The following is an 18826-nucleotide window of genomic DNA, read 5'->3' on the forward strand; positions in this document are numbered from 1 at the left end:
GTCTCTTAATCTCATATACTCTCAGACCTTGCAAAAGTTGAGAAGCATCTTGGTGTCTGTACTGTTTGGTGCCTACTTCTATAATGTGGCTCTTCATATTGATTTCAAGCCCATGTCTTCTCTTTTCTAAATATCTCAAGATATTTTTATACTTGGTGGTATTTTTAATGACACTTGGTTTGTAATGTTCCAATTACTGAGATGCATGTCTTTTTTCTCTATTTTTCCAAATCAGATCAGTCCTTTGCGTGAATGGTATTCTGCTATTTTCTGCACTAGCTTCCCACCCTCTTTATCATTATTTTATCTTTTCATGTTTTTATCTTGTACAGTAAACCCCCACAAAGTCGCGGTGCAGAGTTTGCGGTGTCAGTCATTTGCGGATTTTTCCTTAGAACCTATCTAATAATTGTTAGCAGAAACCTCAAATATCCTCCACGATTTTTATGGCTTTTTTTGTGGAAATACTGTACTGGCCATCCTGCAAAGAAAGGAGCGCTCCTGAACCCGTCCACTTGTCTTCACCATTTCAGGAACTACCAGTAGGACTAATCTGTACATTCCCATTCAACGTGTGGATCTCTGGACTATCTGTTTTCATCATTACATTTCATCCGTTGACAATTTTCATGATTTACTGTGTGTGTTTTGTTTGTGCTTTGTTGTATTTAATGTGTAACTGGCGTAAGGGGAACAGGGGTGGTATCATTGTTTTCTTATTTCATCTGTTTTCATTACATTCTTTATATTCTGTTTGAGTATTGGTTTGCTTTGTTTTTGTGTTTGTGAGTTCTCGCGGGTCAGGTCAAGGCTGGGTGCGTCCCCGGAATCTCCACCATAAAAATACTGTCTTTTCGATGGTGTGAATCTTAGCCATAGCCCCTTGTGAGCAGACGGGCTGAACACACCACTAGAAGACAAATATGCTCCTCAAAAAACCCTTTTAACACTAGAATTACCAGCGCCTACAAAAAAAACTTGTAGATCCGGCCCACCTTAAATCTGTTTGCACCTCTCCCTCAGCGTCTTTTGTCCTATGAATGTGCCGATAAAGACAAGCAGCCTGCTATTCCATCCCCCACCGCCACAGAATGTGTACAAAGTTCTCCCAGCTCATTGATAATCTGGGAGTGAAGTTCTGTGTAAACACATTGTTAAAACAGAAACATTTTTCATATTTTAGTAGTAAATGACAAAATGTTGGCACAAACTATATAATACGTCCAAAATCAAATAAACACTTTCACAAAAGTTTCAAGGATGATGCAACAGCTTCCGTGGCGTGGCACTTTGAGCTACATTCTTTTGTATGAAAATGCGCTGTATAAATAAATGTTGTTGTTGCGGTAAGATTTGCTGACTTATAATCAAGTGTCCCTGGTTCGATCCCGACTGCCTCCTATAGTTGCCGTTTTCAGTAGGGAGCTGCTCTTATTGTTAATATTATACGGTACACACATACATTTGGTTTGCATCTGTAACAGATGGCGTACATTTATAGGACTTGTAAAAGTTACCATTTTTTTTTTTTTCACTTATATTCTCTCAGTCACGATCACGATACATACAACCACCCTAGGGATCTGACTCTGTTAGTTTTTATTTGAAACTGGGAGTAACTGTAGATGTGAGTGGTGTTTTGAGGCAATGCAACTAGACATTCTATTCTCTGGAGGGATAAAAGTTGACACACAAATGCTGATGAATCTGCCTTCTTCATATCTCACCATCACTTGAATTTTTGTTTATTCAGTTTTATTGAGTGTTCCTGCTCACGCTGAATTAGTATGTGCTTTATGGTCTATGATGTCACATTTGTTGTTACATTTTTGTTGTTACTATGATGTTACATTTCAGAAAACATTATGGCACACATGCAAAATTATTCATATTATTCATATTTTTTTCCCCAGTCTTGCCAGTCCCCACATGTTGCTGTTTCTTTTGTACTCCAGGACATGCAGAGGCAACAATAGTACAAAGAGGTCAGTTCAGCGCTATATGCAATCATCACATTCAAATGTTAACAGTTCACACACATGCAAGGACCGTCCTTCCTACATTTACAACATGTGTACCTTTTGCAGTGCTCACACTTCTCTCTATGCTTTGGGTCTTATTACATTGAAAGGGCACCGGACACTGACTCAGTTTACTTTCCTGAGGATAGCGGCTGTCTTGAAACAGAAGCTTGTCGATGTTGCATCCTCCTTTTCTTTTTCCATCACCTTTTCTAGTAAGATGCGACGATGAAGTTCCTCTGCAAGGTGAGCCATGAACACTCTTCTTTTCTCAGTGGCCTCCATGTGTGCCTTGCACAGTACATGTGCGTTCATTGCTGCCAGATCAAGCGTGCTATAACACAAAATACTGGTCATCTGCGTGTTCCTGCGCACACTATGTTTACTTAAAAGCCTGAACAGCACTTGTCCTTTTTGGCTGATTGCTTTGTTTCTCTCTCTTCCCCCAGACATTTTCTGCTCCTGTTGGGGGTTGTGCTCCACTATGATGTTTTGTTGATTCTGTAATCAATAACTAACTGCATACTGAGCTCCTTTTACTTCTGAAAGAGACATGTTTGTTTAAATAAAGTTCCTGTCTCTACAATCTCCTGTTCCTGTGCAATTCTGTGACCCAAGCGTGACACCCTGCAGTACTGCAGCCTCACTGTCCCTGGGATTGTCTGCTTGCGTGCAGCCAGTTCAAGTGCAGTTGCAGTGATTTACTAAGTTTTATCCATGGCATCAGTTGCACTTTGTACATATTGTTCCAGTAGTTTTTAAAATAATTTTTTCAGTTCATTAGCAGTGTGTAAAATGATCAGTGTTGCAGTAATTGTGATGCTCTTTCCATGAAAAAAAAAATTAGAGAAAGTATTCCACTACAAGAACATATCGATAAGTGGGCATATCTTAAAGAGGTATGTCTATTTCATATTGACTCTGAAGATGATCTTTTAATAGGAATCAACTACCCAGAAATCTTCAAGCAGTCACAAATCATACCTAGCCAAGGAGGTGGACCACATGCCATGAAGACGGTAGTTGGTGGACCATACAAAGAGATAGATGACCTCGCAAAACAAAGTGGTAAGATGCCTAAACATTCAATCAATCGTGTGTCAATAACAGAGATTGAAGATATGTTGCTGCAACAGTATAACACAGATTGTCCAGAGCGCAGCTGTAAAGAAAAGGAGGAGATGTCACAGGAGGACATCAAGTTCATGCGCATAGCTTCAGAATCTGCAAGACTGGTAGGTGACCACTATTGCTTAAATTTGCCTTTGAAAGATGAAACACTTAAAATGCCGAACTATTGGACTCAAAAGAAAATTGCGCTTAAATTCAGGTTTCCACTAAGACTATAAAGCCTTCATGAAAGACATTATAGACAATGGTTATGCTGTTAAGGTACCCAAAGGAAGCCTGAATTGCTTCTCCTTCCCACAGAGTGTGCCCTGGGCGTCCAGTGGTGCACAGAAACGGACAGTTTCAAATTTCAGATTAAGTTACAGAACAAACCCGCAACAAGGCGTGGTATTCTGTCTGTTGTTAGCTCAGTTTATGATCCACATGGTTTTCTAGCACCTGCCTTACTGCCAGCAAAGCTTATTCTAAGAGACTTATGTAAAGAGAAATTTGGGTGGGATGAGGAAGAAGAAGTCAAACACATTCAGAAATGGAAAAAATGGCATTTGCAGTTACTTACAGACTATAAAGTGAACAGATGCTTCAAACCTACCGGGTTTGGAACCATAAAGACAGCACAAATGCACCATTTTGCAGATGCTAGTGAAGTTGGATATGGCACTGTCACTTATCTTTTTTTAACTAACGAAGAGGGCAAAAAGCATTGTTCATTCATGATGGGCAAATCAAGAGTTTCACCATTGAAGCAGGTCAAAATTCCAAGACAGAAGATAGAACCTTCTTACTATAACTGAGAAACAGTGTGATAATAAGCTTAGTTGTGGTAAGAATAAGTCCCAGTAAAGAGGGACTTGAAAGACCCATTTTCAAGTTAGAAATGGGATAAGCATACAGTTTCCTGACCGTTTAGAAATGGTTCTAAAACATTTTGAAGTGGTTCAGAAATGTTAAGTAAATACAGTAGTAACGATTTGAGATGTAACAAGATGTGCTTAGAACTGAACTTTTCTTAACATTAATTTTTCCTTTTTTTGCTATTTTAATTTCTTTTTTGTGTGAACTGTTTTACTTTGAAACTTAACTAAACTTTTAAAAACGAAGATATTTTGTCTGTGGAATCATTTCTGCGCGTCAGTATTTTGTTGAATCCCATTTTTGGAGTTGTAATTTTGGGAAAACACAGCTACAAAATTGGTGATCACATTTAGCAACAGGTAAATTGTGCATTGGCGACACGTACACCATAATACAGTATGTTCACTGATAGGGTGGCATGTTGGCGCAGTGGTAGCACTGCTGTCTCGCAGTAAGGAGACCTGGGTTCGCTTCCCGGGTCCTCCCTGTGTGGAGTTTGCATGTTCTATGTGGGTTTCCTCCCACAGTCCAAAGACATGCAGGTTAGGTGCATTGGCAATCCTAAATTGTCCCTAGTGTATGCTTGTTGTGTATGGGTGTGTGTGTGCTCTGTGATGGGCTGGCACCCTGCCTGGGGTTTGTTCCTGCCTTGTGCTCTGTGCTGGCTGGGATTGGCTCCAGCACACCCCCGTGACCCTATGTTAGGATATAGCGGGTTGGTAAATGGATGGATGGATGTTCACTGATGCAACCATCCATTTTCTAACCTAGTTTCTTTTTTTCCACTAAATGGAGTTGCTGCTATGAGTAGACAAAAACAGACTCCAATAGCATTGACTGCATGATAGGAACCAAAACTGGATGGGATGCCTGTCAATTTTACGTCATACACTTATATAAAAAACTAAGTATAACCTCTTCCTATTCTGTGGTTATACATAACATAACTAATAATCACATGGTACTCAGCAAAACCTAAAATTAACAGTTGACAAGCAAAGCATAATAGATTTTTATTTTCCATGTTTATTCTTGAAAAATAACTCAACAGTAGAATCAACTCCTGACAAAGTTATACAATAGCATAACACTACTTAAATCTATAATTTATACAGTTATGTATGTGAGTATGGGCTCATGACATTGCAGAATGCTCAGAAGTGGGAGAAAGTTATTATGAAGGCAAGAACAACACCTCCCCTATAAGCTCTATAAGAACTGTCCCTGGGCAGTGAAGGCTCTATGTGGGCTTATGAAAACTGTGGAAGAAGTATTGGAGTATTTATACCCAACAGCAGTACTCCCATACCATCCATCAGCCAGTTCAGAAGCATTGCTCTGCTGAATGTGGTGGAGATTTTCTTCCCCATCCTGACAAAGAGAATGACCAACTTCCTTGTGTGAAATGGGTACATTGACAGAAGCTGCTAAAATGCTGGAATCCCAGGCATAGGTCAAGGAAACACAAATTATGTTGTGTTTTTTTTTTTTTTCTTCTTCTCTGTTTTCAGTTAGCTTTATCTTAAGTTAAAAGAAATTAATACTGTATTCGCATGACTTTGGCTATATTCAGTAAGGTTCATTTTTGTTTTACTGTTTGGCTAGCTTGATATGGGTTTTTAAGTATGTAAACACTGTAAGTTTATATTCCTTATTATAACTGTGTTATAATCATAAATATATATAAGCGCTCTTAAAAAGAATAAACCTAGCTGAATAATATACTCTTTTTAGAGCTGCTGTGGACGTAGCTTTTAAAGGTTTCTAATAATTATTATTGTTTTGATAGGCTGTTACTGTTACTGTCGTTCCTGTTCTTTTTTTCTTTTTAATGTCCCATAATTGTATTTGACAGTTGCTGCTCTTTTTGATTGTTATTCTCTCAAAACTTTGAAAGGGGATCACAGAGAAAGATTGCATCATCACCAGTGACAGGACTCATTTTAAAATGGCTAGAGTGTGGAGTTTAGGCTTGATGACAGGGGGAACAAGGTGTATAGATCCAATAGATATTGAGATTTGTGTGGACCCCAGAGATTTATTTGGTCTGTAGTATGTGACTGGGTTTTATTTTATTCTCATCCATCTCATCTTGACATAGTATGCCTATTCCATAGAATTTAATTAAATTATTGATATTTACAACCTTTTTGGAAAAAAAAAACAAACAAAATTCTAATGAAAACACAAAAACCTACGTACATTTATATGGTGTTTTTGTGCCTACCGTGAAATTTCTTTGCAAGTTAATCTGAATAATAAATCAACTACTGTATATTTCTTTTTTATGTTATCAGTTTTGTAAATTACATTTGGTGAACAATTTTTAGATCAATCAAAAATACAATCAGTGCTACATAACAAATATCTATGTTTCATATTAATCTCAACAGACATTCCCCATCCCCTTCGGTGGGCAATGTGATCATAGACACAATGAAGGAATTCATCATGATATTGAAATATCAAAAGGTTTTGCAGTGGTCCAGGTTTGTTATTTCAGAACCGTACAATTAGTTACATTCTTCCCAAGTTCTAAAGACATGTTAGAGTCATAATGACTCAAAATCCTCTAACAGCATTTTTAGAGTAACATTTAATGGAACAACATTCTATTATGAAACATTGTATGTAATATTTTAAGCTAAACTGCTCTTGCATGGTCTCAAATTACTCATTTGGAAGAATCCTTGCACAATCCACATAACTCAGTGGGAAAAGGGTGTCTTCTTTTATTTAAATTGAGAAAAAAATAAAATTTGTTGTGTAATAACATCACTTGTATGTATATTTGATCATCCTTACCTACCATTTGAACTGGTTTATTAACACTAGAATTCCTAAAGCCTATGAAAAGACTTGTAATCCCGGCCCACCTTAAATCCTTTCACACCTTTCCATTCAGCGTGTTTTGTTTTGTAAATGTGTCGATAAGCACAAGCAGCAAGCAGCCTGCTATCCCATCCTTCTACAGCCACAGAAACGGCAAAAAGCTCTCCCAGCTCAAGCCTTGAGTGAGGTACCTGGAGCTGTATAGGGTAAATAATATATTTTGATTTGGAACACATGCATCTCATGTGTGTTCCATCTTCAAAGATCTATGCAAGTCTTGGATGACAGTAAATGCAAGAAATGTCAAACACATACCTAAGAGACAAACTTTTTTCATGTTTTAGTACTAACGACAACATTTTGACATGAAGTGTATAATGTGTGAAGACTGAAGTCCAAATATCAAATAAGCACTTTCACAAAAGGTACAAGTATAACAAAACAAGTGTGCTTTTACTCAAGACTATAACCGAAAAAAAAGAAAATGGTTTAGTGTACTTCGTTAACTGTGGAAGAAAATTTATGAATATAGACACCCAGCACTGGAATGCCCCAGATTTAAACAATAAAAACACAGGCAGGAGAAAGCGTCAATCATTATTCTTTATTTAATCTCCGAAGAGATAACAAATGTATTACATGCTAGCCACATGTTAGTCACATTGCTACAAAGGAAAAAATGTCCTCAGCGCTATATTTATACAATTCATTGATTAGGTCACTATTCTTTAAAAGGAATTCATTACAAATTCAGAAAACTTTTAACATGATTGGTTACACCTAGTTGCTAACAGGCCATGGCAGGTGTTGATACCTTACATGAAAACAACTTGATTGATAGTCCTGTTTGTTTAGGATGTACATGACTTTTTGAATGTATATTTTACATTTTCATTCTTGGGAGCTGTGTGAACCTCAAGAAGGAGTAAAAAGAACAATGGCCTATATATATATATATATATATATATATATATATATATATATATATATATATATATATATATATATATATGATCCAGCAGGTACAAAATAGGAAATAGTATTATAACAGGAGAGGTTATGCCTTAAAAATTGCACTACTCTTAAGGGGTTATATAAAAGACAAGAAATACATTTTATCATAGTAAATAATAAAATAACAGTGTCAGCTTTTAAGCATAAGCTCAGAAGGATATGAGACTTAGATGCATGCCAGGTGCATTCATAGAGCAGGATTCAAATTTAACTCTTACATAACACGACTGCTTTGGTAGTACAGAGGTAAGAATTACTAACTCATAATCAAGAGTTTGTGGATTCAAGCCTTGCAGCTTACCAAAATAAACATTTTGAGTAGTGAGCTGCTCTTATTTTTACTATTATACAATAAAAACATAAATTTGATTTGAGTCTGTAACAGGTGGTATAAATGTATGGTACTTCCAAGGTTAGCTTTTATTTTATTCAGTTTTATTCTCTCAAATGCATTCATGCTCTCCCCTATCTGACACTGCTGTTTTCAAATAAACACATGCTATAACAGAGGTGAACTCAGATGAGGATGAGGTTTCTATATTGGAGAAAGAGAACAGAAGCCCTCCCCACAAGAAACATCCTCTCACATATAAGAACAATGCAGCTGCATCAGGCGAAAGAAGGATGCAGCAAGATAATGCTAAGACCTTGTCTTTCTTATTACTTTGTGTTTTACCTTTATAAATTGTCCATTAAATAGGACCTCCAAATGAGGCGCTGGTTTTTAAAGTATTTCTGCTTTTTCAAACAGCTTCCAATTATGTTTATTTTTGAACCCACTGATCTGCATAAACATGTCAGGAGACTGGACACAACTCTATGATCACAATAGTAACTGAAGCAGATGTGAGCAACTCTTTTCTCAACTGTTTCAGTGTGTTCAAATAATTTACACATGGAAACTATGGTTAATTCCTGTACAGCATTAGAGGCTTAATTCAGACTTGCCATAAAATATTTAATCCTGAAAAAAGTTATGGAGATGTGGTTGAGGCACCCTTAAAAAACAGAAGAAACTGCATGTTTAAAATGGTGCTACTATCTCATCATTCAATATCACTGCTGTTCCGGTGAATCCAAACTTCTTACAAACAACCATGACTTTCCACTCTTCAGACAGGATACACGAACAGTTTTGATAATCATTCAGAGACTTTATGTGCATTACATAGAGGAGTATATTGTCAGGAGTCATGCAATTCATGGGATGACTCCATATTGTAGCATGAACATTTGTTATTTGAATAAGAATATTTCTTTCTAGGAAATAATCTGTTGCAGTGGTAAATGCATCCCAGATGTTAGTAACAATCATCTATTACATTAAACTTCTGTATGTCCAGCAGACAACGGAAACACTTTCTTATAATGTTCATTAATAAGTTATTAACAAACACTAACAGATTTCAAACAATTAAAATGCAGTAAAACCTTGATGATCCACCAAGGGTCAGTAATTAGGCTGTGATGGATAAGAGGAAAGACGGATAGCAGCATAGCTACTTTAAAAATGATATATAATAAATTAGTGTAGTGAATAGTCCCATATATATATATATATATATATATATATATATATATATATAAATATAACATAATACTAACAAAATTAATATATATACAGTGGTGTGAAAAACTATTTGCCCCCTTCCTGATTTCTTATTCTTTTGCATGTTTGTCACACAAAATGTTTCTGATCATCAAACACATTTAACCATTAGTCAAATACAACACAAGTAAACACAAAATGCAGTTTTTAAATGATGGTTTTTATTATTTAGGGAGAAAAAAAAATCCAAACCTACAGTATGTATAGCGCTGTGCAGAAGAGCTCATCTTAACGTTTCGGCTTCACCCCTTCAAGAATGTCTCTGAAACACAAATCTGATGCAAGTGCTGGTGATACAGTTAAGAAGAGAAAAACCATCACCATTGAAAATAAAGTAGAAATAATTAAAAGGTCAGAGAGAGGTGAAACTCCATCATTCATTGGCAGAGCACTTGGTTACATTTGGTCAACAACAGCATTTATTAAAATAAGTACCTGTTCCGACTTACATACAAATTCAACTTAAGTACAGACCTACAGTCCCTAACTTGTATGTAACCTGGGGACTGCCTATATATATATATATATATATATATATATATATATATAAATATATTGTAATGGAAGCCCGGCTTCCTATTCTGGCCCCCAGGCCGCCAGGAGGAGCTCTCCCGACAGCATGCTGGATTCCCTGGAGACCACTGGGAGTCGCTGTCGGGAGGCCAATGGATTCATTTATGCCCTATAACCCGGAAGTGCGTCATAATCCCATGACAGGAAGAAGTGACGTGCTTCCGGGGTGAAGATAAGGACCATTTACCCTGACCTGGAAGGAATAAAGACATGTGGACTGGTGGGCAGAAGCACCTCCAGGTCAGGGGGTATAAAAAGACTACGGGAACTCCCAGACAATGAGCTGAGCTGGGTGGTAGGAGGGCAATGCGTCTGGGAGTCGGAGGATTGGTTATTGTATTGTTGGTTTAGTGATTATTTAGTATTGCTTATTTGAGAAGAGTGGAGAGGTGGTGCTTTGTGCACTTGATTATTATAATAAATAATAATTCTTGCACTTTTACCTGGTGTTTTGGCGTGGTACCTGAGCATTCAGGGGAGCGATAGTGCCCCCTACTGCGACAATATACAGGTGCTGGTCATAAAATTAGAATATCATGACATTTATTTCAGTAATTCCGTTCAAAACGTGAAACTTGTATACTAGATTCATTCATTACACACAGACTGATGTATTTCAAATGTTTATTTCTTTTAATTTTGATGATTATAACTAACAACTAATGAAAGTCCCAAATTCAGTATCTCAGAAAGTTTGAATATTGTGAAAAGGTTCAATATTGACGACACCTGGTGCCACACTCTAATCAGCTAATCAACTCAAAACATCTGCAAAAGCCTTTAAATGGTCTCTAAGTCTAGTTCTGTAGGCTACACAATCATGGGGAAGACTGCTGAGTTGACAGTTGTCCAAAAGACGACCATTGACACCTTGCACAAGGAGGGTAAAACACAAAAGGTCATTGCTAAAGAGGCTGGCTGTTCACAGAGCTCTGTGTCCAAGCACATTAATAGAGAGGCGAAGGGAAGGACAAGATGTGGTAGAAAAAAGTGTACAAGCAATAGGAATAACCGCACCCTGGAGAGGATTGTGAATCAAAACTGTGGGGGAGATTCACAAAGAGTGGACTGCAACTGGAGTCAGTGCTTCAAGAACCACCACGCATAGACGTATGCAAGACATGGGTTTCAGCTGTCGCATTCCTTGTGTCAAGCCACTCTTGAACAAGAGACAGCGTCAGAAGCGTCTCGCCTGGGCTAAAGACAAAACTGCTGCTGAGTGATCCAAAGTTATGTTCTCTGATGAAAGTAAATTTTGCATTTCCTTTGCAAATCAAGGTCCCGGGGTCTGGAGGAAAAGAGGAGAGGCACAGAATCCACATTGCTTGAGGTCCAGTGTAAAGTTTCCACAGTCAGTGATGGTTTGGGGTGCCATGTCATCTGCTGGTGTTGGTCCATTGTGTTTTCTGAGGTCCAAGGTCAATGCAGCCGTCTACCAGGAAGTTTTAGAGCACTTCATGCTTCCTGCTGCTGGCGAACTTTATGGAGATGCAGATTTCATTTTCCAACAGGACCTGGCACCTGCACAAAGTGCCAAAACTACCAGTACCTGGTTTAAGGACCATGGTATCCCTGTTCTTGATTGGCCAGCAAACTCGCCTGACCTTAATCCCATAGAAAATCTATGGGGTATTGTGAAGAGGAAGATGCAATACGCCAGACCCAACAATTCAGAAGAGCTGAAGGCCACTATCAGAGCAGCATGGGCTCTCATAACACCTGAGCAGTGCCACAGACTGATCAACTCCATGCCACGCCGCATTGCAGCAGTAATCCAGGCCAAAGGAGCCCCAACTAAATATTAAGTGCTCTACATGCTCATATTTTTCATGTTCATACCTTTCAGCTGACCAACAATTCTAAAAATCCTTTTTTTGCATTGGTCTTAATTGATATTCTAATTTTCCGAGATACTGAATTTGTGACTTTCATTAGTTGTCAGTTATAATTATCAAAATTAAAAGAAATAAACATTTGAAATACATCAGTCTGTGTGTAATCTAATATACAAGTTTCACTTTTTGAATGGAATTACTTAAATAAATTAACTTTGTCAAGATATTCTAATTTTATGACCGGCACCTGTATATATATATATATATATGTATATATATATATATATTGTCACACACATGCGAGTTGGAGGTGGTCAAAGAGCCTAAAGGTGAGTGAAATCTCGCGAGACAAGGGTTTATCACGTGTTACTTACCTGAATCTCTTTCTACCTACTGAAAACTGGAAGAAAAATAAATCCGTCCATTTTCAGTTCCAAAATGCCCGTGATGACATCACTTCCGGTTCCACTCTGATGACGTCACTTCCGGTTCCACACTCAACTGCTTCAGTCTACTCACGATGACGTTGGTTCCGTGGTCCTGCCTCCAATCGTCACTTCATGCCAACCATTTCCTCTCCTATCATACAATCTGTTATTTAAACGCCATTTTGTTGCAGTAAATCATTCCTTCTGTACTGGAAAGTCACTTTGAATCAATCTTTATTTCATTTTGTCTGGACGACAATATATGGGGACGATCCCCAAATCTTTTTCTATTTTGAAAGACTCTTTATTTATTACAATTGGCGTAGCTGGCAGAATTTTTGTTCAACACTGACCTCAACACCGTGTTGAATACCATCATGGGCGATCTCCAAACTCTGAAGATCCAGATGGGGGAAACCAGGACCCAATTGGCAGAAACCGAGGCTCGTTCCCATGCTGGTGTACGGACGGAAGTGGCTCGGTCACAGCCGATTCAGTTAACCACCTTGACTGAATCAGATGACATCGAAACTTACTTTTTGATATTTGAACCTACCACAAAGCGGAATGCTTGGCCGAGGTCGGATTGGGCGTACCTATTGGCTCCCTATTTGAAGGGAACGGCGCAGAGGGCCTATTATGACTTAACTTAGGAGCAGGCGGCCGATTATGATGCCCTTAAGTTGGAGGCGTTCAAGCGCTACGGCGATTCACCGGAACAACAGGTGAGAGAGTGAAGGGAGTGGCACTTTGATCCTGAATGGCCGTTGAAAACTCAGGGCTTTGAAGCCTGGGGAAAGGTGTGGTGCTGGCTACGGCCCGACATCAACTCCTCCTACAAAATGGCTGAGCTCCTTACATACGTACATGCCCTCCCTGACCACATCACCCAGCAAGTCCGTAAGCATAACTTCGAGGACATGGACACCTTGATTAAAATAGCCGAGCATCATTGGGCAGGCTGTAAATCGGAGCGGTCAGAACTGACCTCTCGCCGAACCCAACAGATACGTTTGGCCCCCCGACAAACTCCCGAACCTGCCGTTCGTAGAAGGGACAGACTAGCCGGTCTTCCTCGCTGTTACAAGTGTGGGGAGATCGGACATCTGTCCCCAAACTGTGCTTACGAGCCTATGGATTGCTCAGTAGTAAGGGGAGAAAGGTATTGTGCCACCGTGACTAAACCTCTGTCTCTTCCATATACAGGTGCAGTTATTATAAATGGCAGAAAGGTAAGGGCAAAATTTGACTCCGGGAGTAACATTTCCATTGTTGCTACCCGTTATGTATTACCGCAACATTGGACTAAAGGGTAAACTAGTCTAAAATGTATACATGGGGACATCAAATATTACAAAACAGCCAGATGTGTGGTCTCGGTAGATCATAAAATAACCAGTATGGCCATGGCTGTATTACCCGATCCCCCTTTCCAGTCATATTAGGAAGAGATTGGAATAAAATTAACAGCGGTAGTAACGTAACTGCATCTAATAAGAATTTGGGCTTAGTGATGGAGAAAAATGCTCCGACTCTCCACACTGTGCCCCTCAGTAGCACGGATCCACACGGGTACCCAATGCGAAAGTTTTGATGTCCCATCGTCCTCTGCGGGAGCTGATACAGTTGATGCAGAAGGCGTAGGGACAATAGCCCCTCCCATTGAACTTGAAAGAGATCCTATTTAAAACTTAACGGCACAATTCCTATTAACTCCATCATCATTCAAAAGAGAACAATGGAATGATGAGTCTTTAAAAAATGCTACAAATGTAGTAGTATCTACCGTTTTGAGAAGTAAACTGCTCTTAGTCTTACTACTTTAGAATAAAAGCATACATTTGATTTCAGTCTGTAACAGCCGGTGCAATTTATGATCCTTGTGAAGGTTAGCTTTTTTTTTTTAATTCACTTTTCATTCTCTCAGTCGCGTTCAGAATCAATCCATACAACCCCATCTGACACGGCTGTTTTCACTACAGACGCGCTATAGCTCTGCAGTGTACCACGATGCATACTAACGGTACCCCCAACTGGGTTCTGACACACAAACGCTGGCTGAAACTGCCTTCTTCAGTATCTCACCGTCACTTGATTTTCTTTTATTCAGTTTAATTGAGTGTTCCTGCCAGTCCCCGCATGTTGCTGTATTCTGTTTCTTTTGTACTCCAGGACACGCAGAGGAGAGAATGGTAAAGAGCAGTAACTTCGGCGCTATATGCAATCATCAGACACTCCCCATCTGCCCGTTGTTTTGTTGTACTTTTCAATACTTTTTATACTGCTCAAACGGGCATGCTCAAAAAATACACGTGTAACGCCACGAAAAGTGCACGCAGACACTTCATTTCGCAAACAAAACAAGTGCACTTTTATTCAAGACTACCTGTATAACCGAAGAAAAAAGAAAGCAAGTTACAGTAGGCGATTGATACGACAGCTTGCATGGTGCAATGCTAAGAAGTGCTGATTTTCATTCCGTGCTATATAAAATAATCACATTCAAATATTAACAGTTCCCACACACACAAGGACTGTCCTTCCTACATTTACGACACGTGTACTTGTTGCTGTATACACAACTCTCTGTGCTATGGATCCTATTACACTGAATGAGCACCTGACACTGTACTTTCTTCCCTGGGGGAAGGTCCCGCATCAGAGAATTTCCAGTTCCTGCATAAATTCACACCCAATCTGACGCTGTTCGTTTTCAAATAATATTGTATTAGTGCGATGATATTTTCACATATATTGTCTCTTTCTTTCAGGTGTGTAATAGAAACCACAGCATAGAGAGATGTGTGTACATTGCTTCTTACAGGAAAAGGCGATGGAAAAAGTGCACTTGAATAAAAGTGCACTTTTGTTATACTTTTACCCTAATATACAGGTATGTTCCTGTGTTTGAACGACACGGGCAGATGGGGAGTGTCTGATTATTGCATATAGCACCGAAGAAGGCAGCTTCGCCAGCGTTTGTGTGTCAGAACCCGGTCAGGGGGGTGGGCGTTAGTATGCATCGTGGTACACTGCAGAGCTATAGCGCGTCTGTAGTGAAAACAGCCGTGTCAGATGGGGTTGTGTGGATTGATTCTGAACGCGACTGAGAGAATGGAAAGTGAATTAAAAGAAAAAAAAGCTAACCTTTACAAGGATCATAAATTGCACTGGCTGTTACAGACTGAAATCAAATGTATGCTTTTATTCTAAAATAGTAAGACTAAGAGCAGTTTACTTCTCAAAACGGAGTGGTACAGGATCAAACTCACGACCTTTTGATTTCAAGGCGAGAACTGATTTCATTGCACCACGGAGGCAGCCATAAAAAACTGCTGTCAATGTCGCATGTTAAGGCGGCTTTTTGTTTCTGCAGTTATATTTTTGAATAAAAGTGCAATTGTTGTGTTATATTTGAACCTTTTATTAAAATGTTTCTTTGCTATTTGGACTTCAGGCTTCATACATTATATAGTTTATGCCTACATTTTGTCATCTACTACTAGAATATAAAAAAACGTTTCTGTTTTAACAATGTGTTGACACAGATTACTGTAGAAACAGAACAGACATGAAATGTGTGTGTTCCAAATAACGATCTATTATTTCCACTCTAAAACTCCACTTCACTCCCAGATACCCAATCAAGGCATGAGCTGGGAGAAGTTCGCGCACGTTCTAAATTGGTGGGGGGATGGAATAGCCGGCTGCTCCTAGCTTCTCTTTATCAGCACATTTAGAAGATAAAGGACGCTGGCGGAGAGGTGTGAAGGGATTTAAGAAGCAATTGAAGGTGGGACGGAATTACGAGTTTTTTCGTAGGCTCTGGTAATTCTAGTGTTAATCCCACGTGCTTTTCGGCGAAAAGTATGTGAGTTAGCGCATGCTCACCTTCTAGGAGCCTATTTAGGCTCCGAAAAAACTTTTGAGAGAATAAAACTCTGATTTTATTGGCTGGGAGTTAATGAGGAGGTCAGACGATTTTGCACTTTATGCCCTGAGTTTCAGCTTCGCAAGATACCCAGAAGGTCTAAAGCTCCTCTTGTTCCCCTTCCCCTTATTGACATCCCGTTTGAACGAGTTGGTATCGATCTCGTTGGTCCATTAGAACCCTCGATAAAAGGTTTTAAATATATTTTTGTTCTAGTAAATTATGCCACTCGCTTTCCAGAAGCTGTTTCTGTTGCGCTCAGCTAATTCAAAAAATATTGCACGAGAATTGGTAGGGATATTCGCGCGTGTAGGGATCCCCAAGGAGGTCTTAACAGATCAAGGGACTCCTTTCACTTCAGAAACGTTTAGGGAAGTGGCCAAATTACTCAGGATAAAACATCTAAAAACATTGGTTTATCATCCCCAAACTGATGGGCTGGTTGAACGTTTTAATCAGACATTAAAACAGATGTTACGCACGGTAGTTAATGAGGACGGAAGAAACTGGGATCAGTTGCTTCCTCTCCTTTTGTTTGCCTATCGGGAAGTTCCTCAAACCTCAACAGGGTTTTCTCCTTTTGAATTATTATATGGAAGGCAACCCAGGGGGCTTTTGGACATGTTAAAAGAAAGATGGGAGGAGGAGGTACTCCCTACTTCAAATATTCTTGAATATATCGCACAATTACGCGATAGACTAGAGACTATTTTGAAAGACTCTTTATTTATTACAATATATATATATATATATATATATATATATATATATATATATATGTATGTATTATGGTCCCCGGCCAGACGCCCAGGAGGACCAGAGGAGGGCTTGTGCCTCCTCCAGACCGCGAGGTGGTGTCCGTCCTGGTTATGTTGGGGGCCTCGGGTACAGGGCTTGGAAGCCCAACCCAGTAGGGACCCGTGGCCACCGCCAGGTAGTGCTGGGGAGAAGAAGACAGGAGATACCCGGACGGCTTCTGGGTGCACAGCCGGCACTTCCGCCACACAGGGGTATGTCCAAGAGGGAGTGCCAGGAAGCAGCTGGAGCCCATCCGGGTTCCCATATAAGGGGCCGCCTCCCTTCAGTCGATAGTGGATGTCGGGTGGAAGAGGACAGAGCTGGAGAGAGGACAGGAGGCGGTCGAGAGAGGCACAGTGACTGAGAGTGTGGCCTGGACTTTGGGGAATCGGTGCAAGAGGCACTGGGGTTTGTGCACGTTCTAATTGTAAATATTGTAAATAAATAGTGTGTGGTGAAACTTACGATATCTGTCTGCCTGTGTCCGGGTCCCAGTTTACAATATATATATATATATATATATATATATATATATATATATATATATATTATAATGACCAGCATAATAAGCAAAAACAACTCAGAAGTACTGGAGTTTTGTACGTTTCACTTGTTATGTTCGCAACAAACGGTGTCCGTCTTATACTCCGTTATCTAGGTTACAGAGCACATCTCCAAAACGATAAAAGAAAGCTTTCTCTACCAATAATAATCTCCTGCCACTCACATTCTGTTTATTTCTATAATGCAAACACTCCTGCTTATTATCTCCGGTCTCACAACACAAAACTTTCTTTCCACCTAAGAGACATGTCACCCCTTACAGAACAGAAGCCTTCACACAGTCCTGTCACTTACACAGCATTCCGCCCTTTCTACTCCCACACAGCACATCACAAGCATCATAATATATTAACAAAACATAATATAACAGAGCTTAAAAAGAAAATTACAATGCTTAAGAACATTAACATTAATACAGTTACCGTCAGTGGTTTCCATTTTCAACATGTTTTTCAATTTTGTCGGCATCACGCTTTATATCTTTCAGTGTTGTTCTTCTTGTAAAGGTTTATTAATTTCAATTTTTTGTGACAATTCCAACACCACACGTATATGTTTATCGGGCATAACAATGCATAAGTGTTTAATTATAACAAAAGAGAAAAGCTATGAAACACTATTAAAGCTGACACTGTGATTTCAAAATGTTGCATGACATGGGACACAGGGGAAGAACACTATGCGCTAGCAAAAGGAAGAGTTGATCCAATGTGTATAACTCAAAGCATATCGTGTGGCAGTAGTAATATGTAGTCGCTGGTGTGGGCAGTTTTTATTTATTTTTTTTTTTTGCCCTGATGGTTAATGGAGACTGATGGTTAATTGAGTGATGGATAATCAAGGTTTTACTGCATAATTAAATAATAATTCATATATTGATAACACTTTATATTAACTCATTAACAAGTCATTAACACACATTATATAATGCTTCTCTGCATTAAGTTATTTATTCATTAATTATAGATCTTTTAGCAATACTTAATCAAACGTTACAACTACTCATCCATTATACAGGTTTCTAAAGAATTATTAATTTTAAAAAGTACTTATAAATTGTTATGTAAACAACTAAATAAATAAATCCTGGACAAGGCTCCAGTCCAATTTAAAACATACTCGCCTACAGGGTTAGATGAAGAATTTTATTGTTGAGTCATTCTTGTGCACAGAGCTCCTTTTAAAAAGAAATAGTACACAAAAAAATAAAAAAGACAGTAACACTTCAGTGTTTA

The sequence above is a fragment of the Polypterus senegalus genome, chromosome 11, assembly GCF_016835505.1.
Source record: "Polypterus senegalus isolate Bchr_013 chromosome 11, ASM1683550v1, whole genome shotgun sequence".
NCBI classification, from domain to species: Eukaryota; Metazoa; Chordata; class Cladistia; order Polypteriformes; family Polypteridae; genus Polypterus; species Polypterus senegalus.